The sequence below is a fragment of the Mus pahari genome, chromosome 8 (assembly GCF_900095145.1).
Source record: "Mus pahari chromosome 8, PAHARI_EIJ_v1.1, whole genome shotgun sequence".
Classification (NCBI taxonomy): domain Eukaryota; kingdom Metazoa; phylum Chordata; class Mammalia; order Rodentia; family Muridae; genus Mus; species Mus pahari.
Window position 1 is genome coordinate 11,804,441 of NC_034597.1, and position 7,561 is coordinate 11,812,001.

The 7,561-nt window shown below is 46.3% G+C and overlaps 1 pseudogene; it reads right to left on the reverse strand.

The window, feature by feature from the left end:
* Positions 1 to 2,972: 2,972 nt before the first annotated feature.
* Positions 2,973 to 3,089, reverse strand: LOC115064579 (annotated as a pseudogene).
* Positions 3,090 to 7,561: the final 4,472 nt, after the last annotated feature.

Consider the following 7,561-nt stretch of genomic DNA (forward strand, 5'->3'; position numbering starts at 1 on the left):
CACACCACACACACACACACACACACACACACACAGAGAGAGAGAGAGAGAGAGAGAGAGAGAGAGAGAGAGAGAGAGAGAGAGAGAGAGAGAGATAGATTTTGGATAGGCCCCATACACTTTTGCCTAAGCAAGTCCCATCTACATTAAGGATACTTCTTAAAATATGATAGCATGAATGTCCCCATAATGAAATTAGCTTCACCCTCTTCAGACACTTTAGCTATTCTGTCTTCCTAGTTACAATACAAAGGTCTGGACTAGGGTACTGGCTCAGCCAGTGAAGTGCCATGCAAGCACTAGAATGTATGTTTAATCCCCAAAACCCACATAAAAAAAAAGCCAGGCAGACATGGTGACGCAGGTCTGTAATCTCAGCCCTAAGGAGGCAGGGACAGGTGACTCCCCTGAGGCTCAATGACCAGCCAGCTAGCTCAACTGGCAAGCTGCAGGCCAGTGAAAAAACAAGGCACCTGACAAATGACCCCTGAGGGTGATGTCTGGCCTCTAGAGTATCAAGACCAACAACCACATTGCTGAAGCTAAGGAAGGCTGAGCGGAGCCAGGCCTGCTGCACAATAGACAGGATCTCTGAGGCCCAACCACCTAGGTGTTCTAAGTAGTTTTTTTCTTTGTGGGGTGGGGGGTTGGGGTGGGAGTGGAGTGGGAATGGATTGGAAATAATCTTCTATGACTCAAACCTGTGGAAGCCACCAGTGCCTTCAAGTGAACCAACACTTCTGTAAGAACCCAACAGATGTGCTTTTGATATCATGGGGCCCAACCCTACCCACAGGTCTAAAACTGCCTTTGTCTAGCTAGGGTTTAGTGGGAAACCAGCAAGTCTTTGGGGGCAAGTGCAGGCAGGGGGTACCTTCCCCTCCCTTGTTCCAGAGCATGCTTCTAACCTTTGTTTTTCATTCCCTAGGTACCTAGGCACCCCTGGACCCCTATCCTGGGGTGATAGAATTGAGTCTGGGGCTCCCCTCCTTATGCTTGGTCCTCTATGGATACTATATAAACTCTCTTTCCCCACACTACTGGCTTTAGGGGTCAGCTCACTGCAGGGTGGGGGATGAAAAGAAAAGTCTGGTTCAGTAACAAGATCTACACTGGAAACTTATGCACTGAAACATTTTCTTTTACCTGAAGGTTTTTCTGCCCTTGAAAATAGTGAACATTTTCACAGGCTCTTTTAAGTATGGTGGGCTCTAGACATAGCTGCTGAAGTTAATGAGTGAGCCCCGAGACCAGTGCTTATCTCACCATGTCTCTCACTTCCTTTCTATGTTGGTACATCATCCATGTCCACTGAGAAGCCTTTCCCGGACTCTCCCCAAGTCCTATAGTGCCATCATTTACTCCCACGAAGTAACACAGCTCTGTCTTCACCATCAGACTATGCTCGTTTGTTTGTTTGTTTGTTTGATTGTTTGTTTGTTCGAGACAGGGTTTCTCTGTGTAGCCCTGGCTGTCCTGGAACTCACTCTGTAGACCAGGCTGGCCTCAACTCGCAGAGATCTGCCCACCTCTGTCTCCCGAGTGCTGGGATTAAAGGTGTGCACTGTCACACCCGGTTTATGACTATGCTCCCTGTATCCCTGTCATCTAGCCGTATGCTTGGCATAGGCCTCTGGCTAGCATCATGTATTAAGTTGAAGCTAGGTATGTCGCTCTCACGGCTCACTCAGCCTGCTTTCTTACACATCTCAGGACCCACCTGCCCAGGGATGGCACAGCACACAGTGGGCTAGGCTCTTCCACATCAATCATTGATCAAAAAAGTTCCCCCACAGCTTGCTTACAGCCCAAACTCATAGGGACATTTTCACAATTGAGGTTTCTTCTTCTCGGATGATTCTAGCTTGTTTTAAGTGGACAAAAACCAAACCATCATAGGCCTTCACTGTCAGCAGAAGGTGAGGGTTGGGGTCCTTTTGGAGTTAGGATAGTCTGGAAGCCAAGAAAGAGACAGAATTTGTCTTAGCTGGATAAGTAGGCAGATTGCAAATTAGGAAATAACATGTAAGTGGTATACGGTACTTAAGTACTAGTGATCTTTTAATGAGTAGCTATGGCTTATATGTCATAAAAGACTTAAAGGGCCAGAGAGAGGATCAGGGAGATAATGCCAAGCTGGAAGACATGAGTGTGATTCCTAGAGCCAACATGGTGGGAGCTGTGAGCAGCCCTACCCCTGAAAGGTTTCCCTGGCCTCCCAACGAGTGCCCTGCTGTGTGTGCCCATATTTGTGACAAGCATTCTACCTCTGCGCTGCATTCCTGCCTTTGGTTTTTTTTGTTTTGTTTTGTTTTGTTTTGTTTGAGACAGATCCAGGCTGGCCTCAAACTCCTAATGCTCCTGCCTTAGCCTCCTGAGTGCTGGGATGACAGGCCTGAGACCTCAAGGCCTAGGGCACCTTTGATCTTCCTGTGTTTGACCCTTGAAAGACACAGTTTCATTTAGACCAGGCTGACCTCAAACTTGCTTAACTGAGGATGGTCTCAAACTCCTGGTTCTCCAGCCTCAACTCTCAAGTTCTGGGACCACCAGTGTGTGCCACACCTGGATTTAATGCTGGATTTCATTTTTGCAGACTCGATGTGAGAGCTGTTGGGTGGAGTGTGAGAACTCTCCGACATAGTGGAAATTCTCAAGTGTGCAAGGCCCTCCATTTGTCTAAGGGAACTGAACGGGGCTATATTTGACTCAAAAGCCATCTGGGATGAACCCCCTCTCAACAACTGCCCTTTCATATTCATCCTCATTAAATGCCGGGAAGCCCCACTTTGAGATATGGACCTCCTGGTGGCCAGGGAACTTGGGACAGGGCTCTATTCAGGGCAGGGCCTCAACCACACATTCCTGATTCCGCAACCTGGTGCAACTGGGCATGATAACTTCACCACTGTGAACCTTGGCCACTGTCTGGGGCTCAGGCATTGGCATTGGGATGTGAAAATCCACCAGAAAACCATATCCGGGGTTTTTTGGGAAACACATATAGGCAACAGGCTACGTTCACTACCACCGAGGCTGCTCTCCACAGTCACTACCGGGCCCCCTGAGGTGGATTTAATTGGCTGCAGATGATGAAGAGCCTTAGCATTTGTTGTTGGTTTTGCTTAGTTTAGGTGTCTGAGTGTTTTGCCTATGTGTGTGCGCACATGTGTGTGCTCATGGAGGTCAGAAAGGGGAGTTAGGTCCCCTGCAGCTGGAGTTAAGGCTGTGAATGTTGGGAATTTCTCGGGTACTGTGCAGAAGCAGTAAGGGCTCTTAACAGCTGAGCCACCTCCCCTGTTAAAGCCTTTTCTCGTGGTTTGTTTTTTAAGTGTGACTAGCTCTTAGCTCACCTGGGAGGAACAAGCAGAGAGAGCAAGAATCTAAAAGGACAGACCGAGGAAGGTGGGAGGGTGGCAAAGCGTTTGGGCACTAGGTGGGAATTGTCTTCTCTCAAGAGAATCGCCTCGCCTTGTCCTTGGTCTAGAAAACCCGAGATGTTAGGGTCTTTTTCTTCACAGCTCCTGGAGAGGGTAAAACAGTTTCCCCCTGAGAAAGATGCAAGCGGATCCAGGAGTGAGACAGGAACTAGGGAGGGCAGGACAGAGCTCTCTGGACGGTGGACTGGCAACAGCCATCAATTACATGCACTGAGTCACAGCTCATGCTGAAGTTTAAGAAAACAAACAGGAACACGTAGAGAGGCTGAGCAGGCTGCAATAGGACGTTTCGGTGAGGCAAGAGTCGCCGGCTTGAACTAATTGAGTTGTCTTTCAACTCAAGCGGAGGTTAGACCCACTTCTCATGCTGGGCATGTCCATGCTCCAGAGCAGGCATGTAATTTACTGGAAAAGAGGATTTGATTTGCAGGGACTGGGTTGGACTGCAGCTGTGACCAAAGAGCAGGGTGTGCCTAAAGACAAGCCCTCCAGGCAAAGCAGCTGGGGTTCACCCCTGCTGCACACTGCACCCCACATCTCCATATTCAGGGATGAACTTTTGGGTGATCGCAGAGCCATGTCCAAGGGTCCTATTTCAAAATGTCCCTTCTACTATAGGATGTTCACTGGCTAAAAACTTACAGCTAGCTTTTCAAATTCCCTTTCATCTTGAGGTTTAGGTAGGAATTCCTGAGACTAAGTGGATCCATTGGGAGAAGAGCATGCAGGTCTGCAATTAATTTGGGACCTGATGATTATGGAAGGGGGGTGTTGTGCCAACTCTTTCTTTTCTTTTCCCCCTCCCTCCTTTCCTTTTCCTCCCCCCATTTTCCCTCTCTCCCTCTCTCTCTCCCTCCCTTCTTCTTTCTTTCCTTCCTCCCTCCCTCTCTTTCTACAGAGTTTCATGTAGCCCAGCCTGGCCTTAAACTCAGTGGAGCTAAGGATGACCTTGAACTTCTGATGTTCCAAATGCCCATACACACAAATTAAAGTTTCTTATTAGCATTCAAAATAATGCGCTTCATTGTGACACTTTCATGTATGTGCATCATTATATTTCGTTCTAAGTTGTCCTTCATTGATTGCTCCCAGTTGGGGTGTATTTTGAAAGCTGTAGCCATGGATCAGGGACAAGATACAGCAAACAGAGGGGAGCTATCCTAATTCAAATGTGTGCCGTGTCAGTGAGAACCCCCTCTTAAGCAGATTCTTTGAGAACCTAACATCCTCCCTCATCTTATATGCCATATATGACCTCTAGGTCGGTTCTCAGGGCAGCCCAGGTATGTGCACCAATTTCCCAGCCCCCAAGCCCCAAATTTTTCTCAGCCAGAGCCTTTCTGTTGTGTTTTGATATATCTTGTTTTGTTTGAGACAGGGTTTCTCTGTGTAACCGTCACTATAAAATGGGCTGGCCTTGAACTCATAGAGATTCGCCTGCCACAGCCTCCCAAGTGCTGGGATTAAAGGTGTGCATACGCCACCACATCTGGCACAGAGCTTTTCTTTATACTTCTGTGTCTTTCAGGTCTTTTGGTACAACTCGCACATATACTTCACTGACATAGAGACACACCTATTGTCAGTTCATCATCATCATCATCAACAACAACAACAACAACAGCTAGAAGCCAAGTATGGTTTCTTAGGGTAGCAAAACACCCTAAGCAAAGCAAGGTTGTTTGGAAACAATTTTGCTTAGCTGACTCTTTTAGAGGCCCGAAGTCCAAGACCACATAGCATCCCTGCTAGGTCCCAGAATGGTGGAGCTGTGGTAGTGGGGGGATAGGGGAGAGAGGGGGGCGGGTGAGAGAAAAGAGGGAGAGAGGAATACCATGTGTCAAGGCCAGATGCTGGGGGTGCAGGGGGAGCAGGCTAGCTTTTCTATAGAAACCCCTTCTCATGAGCACTAACTCATTCTGTAAGACAGAATTAAACCCTCTAAACTGTAGCAGCTTTGAACATCAGATTTAAGCAACCTAGAGGCAGTCATCTGAGAAGAGAGCCTTACTGAGAAATTAGCTACATTAGGTTGACCTGTGAGCATATCTGAGCGGAGATTGTCTTGTTGGTTAATTGACACGAGAAGACCCAGCCCATGTGGGTAGCACCATTCCCTTGGCAGGGGATCCTGAACATTGTAAGAGGAAAGAAATCTAGCTAAGATTAAGCAAGAAGGAGGCAATCAAGGATCCACATACGAATTCGCTTTCTGCTTTGGATGTAATTTTATGTAATGGCATCCTCACAGTATTGGCTTGTCACCTGAAACTGTGAACCAAACAAAACATTTCTTCCCTAAGCTGCTTTATGTCAGGACATCTTACTACAGCAACAGAAGTGAAACAATAACACAAGGGCAGCCCTTCAATGACATAACACCCCCCCACCAGGTCCCGCCTTTTAAAGGTTCCATCACCTGTCATACCCCCATGCTGACAACTGAGCTTCTAATGTACAAACTTTTGGGCAACAAACCACATCGGAACCCAGTGCCCATCATTTAACAGGCACGGCTTCGCACCCACAAACCTCAAGGAGCTCTGCAGACAGCTGCGGTCTCTGCAAGTACCTACAGGCTCTGCCAACTGCTGCACATTTTAAACAGTCTTCATTTTAAAATGCAAGCACAAAACCTTGTCGAAATTATAAACGTGAAGCTCTGCAAACTGGATAGCTTCTGCCAGTGACAATGGAGTTTAAACAGTTGTAGGCTTTACCAAAAAAAAAAAAAAAAAAAAAAAAAAAAAAAAAAAAAAAAAAACAAGAAGGCTCCAGAATACAAAATACTCCAGTCTGCTAGCAATTGTGTGTGCTGCAATAGTTGAAGCATAAAAATATAATAGTGTAGGGGGCTGGGGAAAGGTTCAGTTGGTAAGGTGTTCTTAACTCATGAGAACCCAAGTTCAGATTCTCCAGCACTAACGAACATAAAAGTTGGATGTAGCTGTCAGAATCCATAACCCCAGGGCTGGAGGCACACAGGCTGATCCTTCAAGGTCATTGGTCAGGCATCCTTAGACAAATTGTTGAGCTACTGGTTCAATGAGAGATCCTGACTCAAAACATAGGGTGGGAATTTAGTGAAGCGAACTGGACATTGACCACTGACCTCCACACACACGTATACAGACGGTGTGTCTACACTTGAATGCACATGTGCACACACCCACGTACATACAACATATATGTGCACACACACATAGCGCACACCAATAATCAAAATAAGAATAGAGTTGAAGGTTCCAATCCCAATTATTTGGGTTTTTGAAGCTGTTTATCATTTGCTCTTTCCACAAGAAAAAAATCTCTTAGGGTAAAGGCAGGAAGGGGTGGAAGACAGACAAGCGCATTTGGACAAGCATTCACCAGAGGCACAGCTCAGTAGCAGCAGCACTTCCGGAACATGCACAGGGCCTTGGGTCTGCACACTGAAAAACAAGTTAGGGGCTCTGCTTATGTTGGAAAGAGTTCATCTAAGTGAGCAAGCACAAAGGGGGCTGTTATGTTAGCATGGTGCCAGGCACCGTGGGAAAGGTAAGAACCGTGTCCCTTTATTTTTTGTGCAAATTCAAACAGTCCTGAGCTTTCTCAGCCAGCTGTTCTAAATACCTGCACACAACTCAGATTTATTCTCTGAGTCATGATTACTGTGTACCTGACTAATGTCCTTGGTTAGCTCTAGCAATAAAATCCATTATAAGCTACCTGAGTAACGCATCTAAAGGTGATTGACACTTCTGCTGAAGGTTGCTGGCATCAGGCCAGGGAATACCTTCTCTGTATGGACAAAAGCACATTAAGTGTGGATTCAGATTCTGGATGGGATTTCATGCACAGTACTGACCTAGCCCAAGATCCCTATGGGCTCCTGAATATCCTTGAGAATGGAAGTGTGACTGAGGCCATTGCTTCCACACAGCAGAAAAGCAAGAACAGTGAATCATTAGATAGATAGATAGATAGATAGATAGATAGATAGATAGATAGATAGATAGATAGGTGATATACAATAGATAGATAGATGATAGATAGACAGATAGATAAATAGACAGATAGATGATATACAATAGATAGATAGACAGACAGATAGGTGATATACAATAGATATATAGATGATA